This window comes from Urtica dioica, chromosome 8 (genome assembly GCF_054948205.1).
Source record: "Urtica dioica subsp. dioica isolate 48M chromosome 8, U.dioica_male_clone48M_v1_H2, whole genome shotgun sequence".
NCBI lineage: Eukaryota > Viridiplantae > Streptophyta > Magnoliopsida > Rosales > Urticaceae > Urtica > Urtica dioica.
The window spans coordinates 33,170,580-33,183,524 of NC_142763.1; positions in this window are offsets into that span (position 1 = coordinate 33,170,580).

Genomic DNA, 12,945 nt, shown 5'->3' on the forward strand with positions numbered 1-12,945 from the left:
ACATTATTGAAAAGTCAATAAAAAAAATATTTGTGGCATATCTATCTGTTTTAGGGTATAATTTCGTCATTTTAATTAAACAGAAAGTACAAACTCGACATTTTTAAAAACAAATGTTAAACTCGACATTCCACTCAAACACATGGTATATATGTGGCATTCCTCTTTCAAACTCTACTCTACCTTGATGACCGATACCAATATTTAATGAATAAAAAAATATCAATATTTAAGAGTGTGCTCGATCTAGGGTGGACTTTTTTTTACTAGCTGCAAAATATTACCTCCTCGAACAAGTCATTATTTCATGGTTAAAAAGTGATTCTAGACTCTTAGTCACCAAATAAAGAAAAAGAATGTGAATTAAGACAGCGTATTCAAATTTCCTCCGACGCATGATGTGACGTTCAAAATTAATATTATTGTTATGTATAAATTTGTAGAGAGAGAGAGAGAAAGAGAGAGAGAGAGAGTAGTTTTTCCTTCCTGGGGACCCTTGGAAAATGGGCTCATATTTATAGAGGAGTCATGATGTTGTTATTGGAGAAAAGAATCTAAATGAGCTTTGACAAGTGGATGGATTGATGGCCATGCTTGAGTGCAAGGACCAAGGTGGGTGGAGCTTCTTGCGAACATCAGGGTCGTGGTAGCCTCCGGGTGCTGGGGCCAAGGCTCTGCATACGTGTATGGGAGCCGAGGCACAATCCAGATGCTAGGACTTTGGCCTCGCGACAGGGCTTTGCCTGTGTGAAGCCATTATGAAGCGCTTATGTCACTGTTTAGGATGAGTTTTGAGTATTATGTAAAAAAAATGACGTTATAACATCAAGGCCCTAGTATTTTACGTGACGGTGTTGTGCGAGAAACTTAAGTGTTTTCCGATGGTTCGTGAATCATAACCCGATGAACTTGATCTTGGTGAAACTTATCTTCTCAAATTTTTATTTTTCGGTAATTTGTTTGCCGAGCATTTATCCTGTCAATAAGTATTTTAGCCATCGAAAAAAAAATTAAGTATTTAAGTGTATACAACCGAAAACAATCAGTATTTATGCTTCTATTTCCTTTTTTGTAGTATTAAATATTAAAATGCTAATCTGCTTGTTTTTTTTTTCATTAAAGAGTCTCAATTAAAGGATAAAATGCTACTAATGTGATAAATACAAAGAAAATATAATTTCATGAAGCATTAAATATAAGCCAACGAAACCAACTGAAAATGGTGTCGCCAAAGTACCATCGTGACTTAAGCGTAGGTATTAACCTACTTGGGATTTACCGAGACATCTATTTGTGGAAACGGAGACAAAGTCCTTAACCAATAATGACACCATGAATAATCACTCGAGCAAAAACAACCATAGATACCTCCAACCTAATGACCACTTCCTCAAACCGGTATCCACATATTAAGAGAAAGTTTGCGGTAGGAGCTTGAAATTTTGGGGCCGATAAACAACGCTAAATATTGTCTTCGGCCATTACGGGCCTGAATTCAAGAGGAACTTTGATGGAAAATAACACAACAATGAAAAGGAGATCCAGGTAAATGACTCAAACTCTAACAACTAAACAAGGAAATAAAAAGTTTGAGTCATTTACCTGGATCTCCTTTTCATTGTTGTGTTATTTTCCATCAAAGTTCCTCTTGAAAACTCTTAGAAAAAATGTCCGTACAAGTGAGGTTTTCTCTCCGTACTGTTGACTCTCTGTAAAACCTTTCCAAGAACAGGTTTTTACCGGCTACTCGGTGTGAATCTTTGTGATTTTTCCTCTTGTGCTACTCCGGAGGTTCCCCCGGTGGTAGGATAGCCATCTTCCCGTTTCTATGGAATCGAACACCATGGCAAAGGATGTGGGGATGACCGGGACCACGTCCTTCTGCGCTGCTGATTTTGGCTTGGATCCTGGTGGGCCGTCGGATGAAGGGAGTGGCGGCGAAAGCTTCGTACTGCTAGGGAAGATCCTCTCGGCAAAGAGTATGAGCCGGAACACTCTCTTGGCTGTCTTGAACAGAGTGTGGGATAAAGTAGAACACTGGACACTCTCGGAGCTAAAGCCCGGGATTTTCAAATTCCTGTTCAAAACCAGGAAGGATAGGGACGTTGTCCTCAATAGATGGCCCTGGACCGTTCGGGGAGCCCAACTCCTTCTCGAAAGCTGGCCGGAACACATCTCGTTGGAGGAGGTCCAGTTCAGCGGCTATCCCTTCTGGGTTCGATTGACGGGGTTACCGCCGGCAATGATCTCGGAGCAAACCTTAACACGTATTGCAGGTTTGTTCGGGAAGGCGATCGATTGCAAGACTGGGCGGGACGCCAGGTATGCAGCCTTTGCGAGATTCAGGGTGGAAGTACAGGTGACCAAACCTCTCCAGGCGGGGTTCTTCCTTGATAAGGGGAATCAGAAATCTGCTTGGATCCAAGCCAAGTATGAGAACATTGGTTCGTTCTGTTACCGGTGTGGTGTGCTTGGTCATGGGGTGGCAGAATGCGTGAAGGAAGATGACACGCTCATAGACAAAGAAGGCTTTGATGCGGTGCCAATGTTTGGGGAATGGATCAGCGCGAACTCAAAGACAGAGAACTGTTACTCGAATGGGGGGCGCGAGGTTACTAGGAAATTTTTGCCGACTGTAGGCGAGGGAGGTGGAGCTCACGCTCCGATCAAGGATCCAAGGGCAAGGGAGCATGTAGAAGTCAATGCCTCGGAGAATGTGCAGAGGGAATCGGGCTTCCCAACACCAGAGAAACCTGTCAAGGAGGCTCTGCTAGTATCTGAAAAGTTGACAGCTACGAAGCGACGGGGTCGTGCCTCTTCCGGCCATACCAGGCGAAGATTGGAGAAAGAGGGCTCTGAACTTGCCTCTTTTGACGTGGGGGGACAGGTCACGCTGCGTTCTAAGCAGAAGGAGGAAGATAAAGCATGTGGGCCCAGACTAAATGAAAAGCCCGTAGAAAATAGTCTGTTGTTGGGCCTCCCTTCCCAAAAGCCCAATTTATATCCTACTCAGATGAGACCGGAAGGAGAGCTTGGGCTGGGCTCTGCGACAGACCTGCTTAATGCCATGGTAGGGAAGGCCAAGCCCATTCCTGGGGAGCCAGTGCTTCACTCGATCAGTCCTGCGAGGCTGGTGCCAGACATCGGCGTCCAAGGAGAGCTAATCGGCGGTGGCGCTTGAGCGGGACCTCCGAGTCTGAAGGGAAGAGCTAAACGCCGCAGGGAGGAGTCCGATGGCGACCATGGTGGTGAAGGGCAGCGTACTTGTGTTTCGGGTCTTCCCTTGGTGGCGGTCGCTGCTGCCGGGACGGAAAGGTCGGAGCGCGAGGGGACCGGAACGCCAGAGGCAGGTTCAGGACGAGGCTCAAGTGGAGAGAAATGCTGTGATGTAACCCATTCGATATCGGCGGCTTGCCAGAGGCGGGCCGACCGGGCGCCATGAAAATCATAGCTTGGAACGTCCGAGGACTTTGCAATCCTCGGGCGATGGGCCGCTTACGAAGATTGATTCGTGAGCGGAGACCAGACCTCCTTTTTCTTTCGGAAACGAAATTAAAAGGAGCTCGGGTAGATAGATTGAAATGGAGGCTTGGTTTTACTAATGGCTTGGGTGTTCATGCAGTGGGGTTGAGCGGGGGCCTACACTTGTTGTGGAATGACAATATCGACGTGGCTATCCAGAGCTACAGCAAGGGCCACATCGATGCTAGGATATGTGATGATCAGGGGACTATGTCTAGATTCACCGGGTTCTACGGCGAAGCGAAAGAGGCAGCACGTCATCTCTCGTGGGAGCTCCTGAGGCGAATCCACAGCGGTGATGATAGTCCTTCGCTGTGTGCAGGTGACTTCAACGAGGTTTTGTTCGCTTTCGAGCATGTGAGCCGAACGAGACGACGCACTAGTGACATGGCGAAGTTTGGTGAGGTGCTGGAAGAGTGTGGGCTGGTGGACCTGAGCTTCAAAGGGGAGATGCTTACTTGGAACAATATGCAGAGCGGTGCCAACAATGTCCAATGTAGGCTTGACCGGGCGTGTGCGAACCCGACGTGGAAGAGGCTGTTCCCGACCGCCTTTGTGGAAGTCCTCGATTTTCGAGGGTCCGATCACAGGGCTCTTTTTGTGGGCACGGACGATATGGCCCCGGTGTCTTCAGGTGGTGGGATTTCTCAGAGACGATGGGCTTTTGAGCCGGGGTGGCTGACCGACGAGAACTGCGAACGAGTTATCAAGGGTGCCTGGCTGAATGAGACGGGGATGCGGAACGGGATGAGCTGCGTAGCGGGTCTCTCGGCCTGCAAAGAGGCCCTCAGAGCTTGGGTGCGCTCTTCTTTTGGCCATAGGGAAAGGCGTATCCGCGAACTCTCGGCAAGGCTCGAGCGGATTAACAAGGCCCCATTCTCCTCGACTACATAGAGAATCGAAGCGGGTGGGTCTAGAGTTGGAATCCCTCATTTTGGTTGAAGAACACTATTGGAAACAAAGGGCCCGGGCGGATTGGCTGAAAGGCGGGGACAAGAACTCGGCCTATTTTCACTCGAGAGATGTGCGGAGGAAGTCTCAAAACACCATCCGGGGGATCCTAAACGAGGCAGGTGAATGGGTTACGTTGGAGCGAGAGGTTCGAGCTGTTTTTGAGGAGTATTTCCGGGGTATCTTTGGGTCGAATGGGGCGACTGAGGAAGAGTTCGGCATGATTACTTGTGAGGACATGCGCACGCTCTCGGTGGCGCAGCGAGTTTTCTCGGAGGAGGCCTTTTCTGAAGACGAGGTAGACAAGGCCTTCTTCTCCATGGGACCACGGAAAGCTCCGGGCCCCGATGGTTTCCACGCCCTTTTTTTCCAAAAATTTTGGAAAATTGTTGGCCCGGAAGTGAGACGGGGGTGTTTGGACATTCTCAATGAGGGGGGGGGGGGGCAGCGCTAGAGCTTGGAATGCTATGAATATCGTCCTTCTCCCGAAGGTCAAGAATCCAACGAGAGTCAAAGACTTCCGCCCAATAAGTCTTTGCAATGTGACTCTCAAAATCGTGACAAAGGTGGTGGCAAACCGAATCAAGGAGGTCCTTCCGGCGATCATTTCGGAATCTCAAAGCGCTTTTGTCCCCGGTCGGCTCATTACGGATAATGCCGTGATAGCCTACGAGCTTCTCCACTCCATTCGGTCGCGTACAAAAGGAAAAAAGGGAGTTTTGGCCCTTAAGCTCGACATGAGCAAGGCGTACGTTCGTGTTGAGTGGGGATTTATTATCGCTATGTTGAAGAGGATGGGGTTCGAACCGAGATTTGTGAAGGTTGTGTACGACTATATCTCTTCCCCGGTTTTCTCAATCGTCATCAATGGGAAAAGTGGAGGAGCGGTTGTTCCAAATAGGGGCCTTAGGCAAGGGTGCCCATTATCCCCGTATTTGTTCCTCTTATGTGCGGAAGGGCTGTCCGCCCTCATACGCGGTCAAGAAAGACTCGGTCTTTTGAGAGGATTTGTGTGTAGGCCCGCAGCTCCTCCGGTGTCCCATCTCCTCTTTGCGGACGATAGCATCCTATTCTGCGAGGCGAGTGAAGCGAGTTGCCTTGCTATCCACTCTCTCTTGGAGGTCTATGAGAGAGGTTCGGGTCAAATGGTCAATACGGACAAGTCAGTGATGTGTTGCTCGCGGAATATCTCGGGGGATGTGGCGGCCACCCTCTCCACAATACTTCATATTCCTGTAGTGGAGGAGCTTGAGTGCTACCTCGGGCTGCTGACTCATGTGGGTAGGAACAAGACGGCGGTTTTCAGTTGCCTCTCTAGCCGGATCCACAAGCAGATGCGAGCGTGGAGAGCTAAACTTTTCTCGTCAGGTGGGCGTGAAGTTCTTGTGAAAGCAGTGGTGCAAGCAATCCCGACGTACATCATGAGTCTTTTCAAAATCCCGGTTTCCCTCATCAACGATCTTCACGGTATCATTGCTCGGTTCTGGTGGGGGGATCGGAGGACAAAAGGAAGATACATTCGAATCGCTGGGAGCTTTTAGCCAAGGCGAAAGCGGAGGGGGGGCTCGGCTTCAGAGACCTCGGTGATTTTAACCGGGCTCTTGTGGGTCGGCTTACTTGGCGAGTTATTCAGAACCCAGAGTGCTTAATGGCCAAGGTGCTCAAGGCAAAGTACTTTTCGTTTTCTTCGGTTCTCGATTTCAAGTGTATGGGTCATTTCTCCTACTTGTGCAAAAGTCTCTGTTGGGGGCGGGACCTGCTTCGGCGAGGGATCAGGTGGAAAATCGGTGAGGGAAACCTCAGAGCTTTTGCGGCTCCCTGGGTTCCACGGGCCGGGGCTTTCTCGGTGTTGTCGACGGAACCGGACGACGGATATCCGTGGCGTGTGGCGGATTTTTTTAGTGAAAGGAGATGGAACCGGGACCTTGTCACGGCCTTAATGTCTCCCTACGATGCCGAGGCAATTATGAAAATTCCCCTGAGTCATGAGGTCAGGAAAGACCGGTTGGTGTGGCACTTCGAGGAGGATGGGAACTACACGGTCAAGTCGGGCTATCGGCTTGCTAGGTCCGAGACGCGCGGGGGCCCGTCAGGCTCGGCTAGTTCGGAACCGCGATGGTGGAAGAAGTTGTGGGGGCTCCAAATCCCGCCTAAAGTCAAACACGTGGTCTGGCGTGCCTGGTTTGATGCACTTCCTTCTTTCGGGTCGCTCAGAGGGCGTGGAGTTGAGTGTCTGCCCTATTGCCAATTCTGCGGGGCACTTCCGGAAGACAATCTTCATGCGGTGTAGGGTTGCAAGCGGGCGCAAGCGGTGTGGCGTTGCTCGTTGCTGCAGCACTGGGCTTAGAAGACGGGGGCGATCCCTTTCAAAGAGCTCTGCCTTCGCGCGTTGGATGGTCTCGCTGAGGCAGATCTCGAGCTTTTCTGCGGGCTTGTCTGGGCGGCTTGGGCTGACAGGAATCTCAGGCTGTTTGAGCATTGTTTCAAGCCGCCGTGGGCGTGGGTTGATGAGGTCGCCTGCTGATTTGTGAGCTTCAAAGATTGCGCTAGAAGAACTGAGGTGCTTCAAGGGGTCAGATCAACGACATAGAAGACCTGGCTCGGGCCCGAGGCTGGCAGACTCAAACTCAATGTCGATGCCGCGTGGGGGGAGCGGACAGGACGCGGGGCGATGAGCTGTGTGGTGAGAGACCATCGGGGCGAGGTCGTCGGTGTTTCGGCTACGCTGATCGAAGGAGTAGATTCGGTGTTGACGGCTGAATGCAGAGCCATCCATTGCGGGCTCCAATTTCTTCAAGATAGGGGGTGGCGTGTCTCGTCGATGGAGTCCGACTGTCTACGGGCAACTCAACTTGTCAACAGCAAATCCCTCAACGGAGTCCAAGGGCCGATCATCGCAGATATCGGAGCTTTGGTGGAGTCGCAGGTTCTGTCGAAGAGATGCCAGTGGGTTTCCAGATCGTGCAACGAGGTAGCTAACGGCTTGGCAAAAGCTCGTCTTGATTTTCTGGTGTCAGATTTTATCTCCTGTAATTGCCCTGCGTGGCTGAGAACTGCTGTTCAAAGGGACTCTAGAGCCCTGTTTTCTGGTTAATGAAATCTCTTCTTTCCCTAAAAAAAAAAAAACAAGGAAATAAAAAGAAAATTGTAATCAACTAGGTCACATCAAACCTATTGTTTGTTGTTTTTATTATAACCAGCATTTTTTTTTAAAACAAATAGCCAAAATGATGAGTTGGTAATAAAATAAGCATGTTGAAATGTTTGATAAGTCATTTGACAAATATTGGTAGTTGGTTTTTTTTTTTGTAATTAAAGACACATTTGTTTTCGGATAGTTATTGGTGATTATAAGCAATTATTTGAATTATGATGCTTTTTTCAACATTCGGTAATTATCTCTCTCTCTCCCTCTCTCTCTCACTCTCTATATATATATATATTTAATACTTAGAAGTGCCGATGACATTTTACTGTTCACTTACTGTTCATAAGAAAAGCCAATCATAATCTTCCACGTCATTATTTTGTCCAATCAAAATGATTCACCTGGGCCCAACTCCCTGGCCCACACGCAGAAAATCCATGAAGCCTTAGCTCTAACACGCGCGTAATTCCTCTTCTGCGCGCGTGTGAGACGAGCTGACGAACTGAGACGAGCTGACGAACTAAGACTGAGACGAGCTGACGAACTAGGGTGAGCTCACCTGGAGGTCGTGCTCGCCTGAGGGGTCGAGCGTGACTGGAGGGCGAGCCTGGCTTGGAGGTCGAGCTCGCCCGGGGGGTCGAGCTCGCCCCCGGGGGTCGAGATTGCCCGGGGGTCGAGATCGCCTGGGGGTCGAGAGCCCGGGGGTCGAGCCTGGCTGGGGGTCGAGATTGCTTGAAGGTCGCTATCGCCCCTGTGAGTCGAGCTTGCCTGGAGGTCGAGCTCGCCTGGGGGTAGAGCTCCCAGGAGGTCGAGCTCGCCTGGAGGTTGAGCTCGCCTGGAGGGTCGAGATCGCCGGGGGGGTCGAGCTCCGTGGAGGTTGAGCTCGCCTGGAGGTCGGGTTTTCATGGAGGTCGAGCTCGCCTGGAGGTTGAGCTCGCCTGGAGGCCGAGCTTGCCTGGGGGGTCGAACTCCGAGGAGGTCGAGCCTTCATGGGAGGTCGAGCTCGACTGGAGGTTGAGCTCGCCTGGGGGGTCGAGCTTGCAACGTGTCTCGCTTGGTTTTTATGATTTGGCGGAGTATATTGGTCTCGAGCCTGCCGGGGGGGTCGAGCTCGCCCGGGGGGGTCGAGCTCGCCTGGAGGGTCGAGCTTGCCTGTCGAGCTCGCTTGGAGGTCGAGCTCGTCTGGAGGTTCCCTGCCTGGGAGGTCAAGCTCGCCTGGAAGGTCGAGCTCGCCTGGAAGGTCGAGCTCGCCTGTAGGGTCGAGCTCGCCTGGAGGGTCGAGCTCGCCTAGTGGTCGAGCTCGCCTGGAGGTCGAGCTCGCCTGGACGGGTTGAGCTCGCCTAGAGGGTCGAGATCACCGGGGGGGTCGAGCTTGTCTGGAGGTCGAGCTCGCCTGGAGGGGGGGTCGAGCTCGCCTGGAGGGTCGAGCTCGTCTGGAGGTTAACCCTGCCTGGGAGGTCGAGCTCGCCTAGCGGTCGAGCTCGCCTGGAGGTCGAGCTCCCCTGGAGGGGGGGTCGATCTTGGGTCGAGCCTGGCCTGGAAAGCGAGCCTGCATCAGTTCGAGCCTTCCTGGAGGTCGAGCTCGCCTGGAGGTCGAGCTCGCTTGGGGGGTGTCGAGCTCCTTGGAGGTTGAGCTCGCCTGGAGGTCGGGCCTTCATGGAGGTCGAGCTCGCCTGGAGGTTGAGCTCGCCTGGAGGCCGAGCTTGCCTAGGGGGTCGAACTCCCTGGAGGTCGAGCCTTCATGGGAGGTCGAGCTCACCTGGGGTAGAGCTCCCTGGAGGTCGAGCTCGCCCGGGGGGGTCGACCTTGCCTGGAGGGTCAAGCTCGCATGTCGAGCTCGCTTGGATGTCGAGCTTGTCTAGAGGTTAACCCTGCCTGGGAGGTCGAGCTCACCTAGAGGTCGAGCTCGCCTGGAGGGTCGAGATCGCCTGGAGGGCCGAGATCGGCGGGGGGTCGAGCTCGCCTGTCGAACTCGTCTGGAGGTTAACCTTGCCTGGAGGGTCGAGCTCGCCTGGAGGTCGAGCTCGCTTGGAGGTCGAGCTCGCCTAGAGGGTCGAGCTCGCCTGGAGGGTCAAGATCCCCTGGGGGGTCGAGCTCGCCTGTCGAGTTCGTCTGGAGGTTAACCATGCCTGGGAGGTCGAGCTCGTCTGGAGGTTAACCCTGCCTGGAGGTCGAGCTCGCCTGGGGGTCGAGCTCCTTGGAGGTTGAGCTCGCCTGGAGGTCGGGCCTTCATGGAGGTCGAGCTCGCCTGGAGGTTGAGCTCGCCTGGGGGGTCGAGCTTGCGACGTGTCTCGCTTGGATTTTATGATTTGGCGGAGTATATTGGTCTCGAGCCTGCCGGGGTGGTTGAGCTCCTTGGAGGTCGAGCTCGCCTGGAGGTTGAGCTCGCCTGGAGGGTCGAGATCGCCGGGGGGGGGGGGGTCGAGCTCCTTGGAGGTTGAGCTCTCCTGGAGATCGGGTTTTCATGGAGGTCGAGCTCGCTTGGAGGTTGAGCTCGCCTGGAGGCCGAGCTTGCCTGGGGGGTCGAACTCCGCGGAGATCGAGCCTTCATGGGAGGTCGAGCTCGCCTGGAGGTTGAGCTCGCCTGGGGGGTTGAGCTTGCGATGTGTCTCGCCTGGTTTTTATGATTTGGCGGAGTATATTGGTCTCGAGCCTACCGGGGGGGTCGAGCTCGCCTGGAGGGTCGAGCTCGCCTGGAGGTCGAGCTCGTCTGGAGGTTTCCTGCCTGGGAGGTCGAGCTCGCTTGGAGGGTCGAGCTCGCCTGGAGTGTCGAGCTCGCCTGGAGGGGTTGAGCTCACCTGGAGGGTCGAGATCGCGGGGGGGGTCAAGCTCGCCTGGAGGTCGAGCTCGCCTAGAGGGGGGGTCGACCGGGGGGGGGGGGGGTCGAGCTCGTCTGGAGGTTAACCCTGCCTGGGAGGTCGAGCTCGCCTAGCGGTCGAGCTCGCCTGGAGGTCGAGCTCGCCTGTAGGGGGGGTCGATCTCGAGTCGAGCCTGGCCTGGAAGGCGAGCCTGGCTGGAGTTCGAGCCTTCCTGGAGGTCGAGCTCGCCTGGGGGGGTCGAGCTCCTTGGAGCTTGAGCTCTCCTGGAGGTCGCGCCTTTATGGAGGTCGAGCTCGCCTGGAGGTTGAGCTCGCCTGGAGGCCGAGCTTGCCTGGGGGGTCGAACTCCATGGAGGTCTAGCCTTCATGGTAGGTCGAGCTCGCCTGGAGGTCGAGCTCGCCTGGGGTAGAGCTCCCTGGAAGTCGAGCTCGCCCGGGGGGGTCGAGCTTGCCTGGAGGGTCAAGCTCGCCTGGAGGGGGGGTCAACCGGGGGGGGTGGGGGGTCGAGCTCGCCTGTCGAGCTCGTCTGGAGGTTAACCCTGCCTGGGAGGTCGAGCTCGCCTAAAGGTCGAGCTCGCCTAGCGGTCGAGCTCGCTTGGAGAGGGGGTCGATCTCGAGTCGAGCCTGGCCTGGAAGGCGAGCCTAGCTGGAGTTCGAGCCTTCCTGGAGGTCGAGCTCGCCTGGAGGTCGAGCTCGCCTGGGGGGGTCGAGCTCCTTGGAGCTTGAGCTTGCCTGGAGGTCGGGCCTTCTAGGAGGTCGAGCTCGCCTGGAGGTTGAGCTCGCCTGGAGGCCGAGCTTGCCTGGGGGGTCGAACTCCATGGAGGTCGAGCCTTCATGTTAGGTCGAGCTCGCCTGGAGGTCGAGCTCGCCTGGGGAAGAGCTCCCTGGAGGTCGAGCTCGCCCGGGGGGGTCGAGCTTGCCTGGAGGGTCAAGCTCGCCTGTCGAGCTCGCCTGCAGGTCGAGCTCGTCTTGAGGTTAACCATGCCTGGGAGGTCGAGCTCGCCTGGAGGGTCGAGCTCGCCTGGAGGGTCGAGCTCGCCTGGAGGGTCGAGATCGCGTGGAGGGTCGAGCTCGCATTGGGAAGGTCGAGCTCGCCTGGAGGGCCGAGATCGGCGGGGGGTCGAGCTCGCCTGTCGAACTCGTCTGGAGGTTAACCATGCCAGGAGGGTCGAGCTCGCCTGGAGGGTCGAGCTCGCTTGGAGGGTCGAGATCGCCTGGGGGGTCGAGCTCGCCTGTCGAGTTCGTCTGAAGGTTAACCATGCCTGGGAGGTCGAGCTCGTCTGGAGGTTAACCATGCCTTGAGGTCAAGCTCGCCTGGGGGTCGAGCTCCTTGGAGGTTGAGCTCGCCTGGAGGTCGGGCCTTCATGGAGGTCGAGCTCGCCTGGAGGTTGAGCTCGCCTGGGGGGTCGAGCTTGCGACGTGTCTCGCTTGGATTTTATGATTTGGCGGAGTATATTGGTCTCGAGCCTGCCGGGGGGGTTGAGCTCGCCTGGAGGTCGGGCCTTAATGGAGGTCGAGCTCGCCTGGAGGTCGAGCTCGCTTGGAGGTTGAGCTCGCCTGGAGGCCGAGCTTGCCTGGGGGATCGAACTCCCCGGAGGTCGAGCCTTCATGGAGGTCGAGCTCGCCTGGAGGTCGAGCTCTCCTGGGTGGAGGTCGAGCTCGCCTGGAGGCCGAGCTTGCTTGGAGGGTCGAGATCGCCCTGGAGGTCGAGCTAGCCTGGAGGTTGAGCTCGCCTGGGGGTAGAGCTCCCTGGAGGTCGAGCTCGTCTGGGGGGTCGAACTTGCGACGTGTCTGACCTGGTTTTTATGATTTGACGGAGTATATTGGTCTCGAGCCTGCCGGGGGGGTCGAGCTCGCCTGGAGGTTGAGCTCACTTAGAGGTCGAGCTCGCCTGGAGGGTCGAGCTCGCCTGGAGGGTCGAGCTCGCCGGGGGGGTCGAACTCGCCTGTCGAACTCGTCTGGAGGTTAACCATGCCTGGGAGGTCGAGCAGGCCTGGAGGTTGAGCTCGCCTGGAGGTCGAGCTCGCCTAGAGGTCGAGCTGGCCTGGAGGGTCGAGATAGCCTGGGGGGTCTAGCTCGCTTGTCGAGCTCGTCTGGAGGTTAACCCTGCCTGGGAGGTCGAGCTCGTCTGGAGGTTAACCCTGCCTGGAGGTCGAGCTCGCCTGGGGGGTCGAGCTCCTAAGAGGTTGAGCTCGCCTGGAGGTCGGACCTTCATGGAGGTCGAGCTCGCCTGGAGGTAGAGCTCGCCTGGAGGTAGAGCTCGCCTGGGGGGGTCGATCTCGGGTCGAGCCTGGCTGGAGTTCGAGCCTTCCTGGAGGTCGAGCTCGCTTGGAGGTCGAGCTCACCTGGAGGGGTCGAGCTCCTTGGAGGTTGAGCTCGCCTGGAGGTCGGGCCTTCATGGAGGTCGAGCTCGCCTGGAGGTTGAGCTCGCTTGGAGGCCGAGCTTGCCTGGGGGGTCGAACTCTCTGGAGGTCGAGCCTTCATGGGAGGTCGAGCTCGCCTGGAG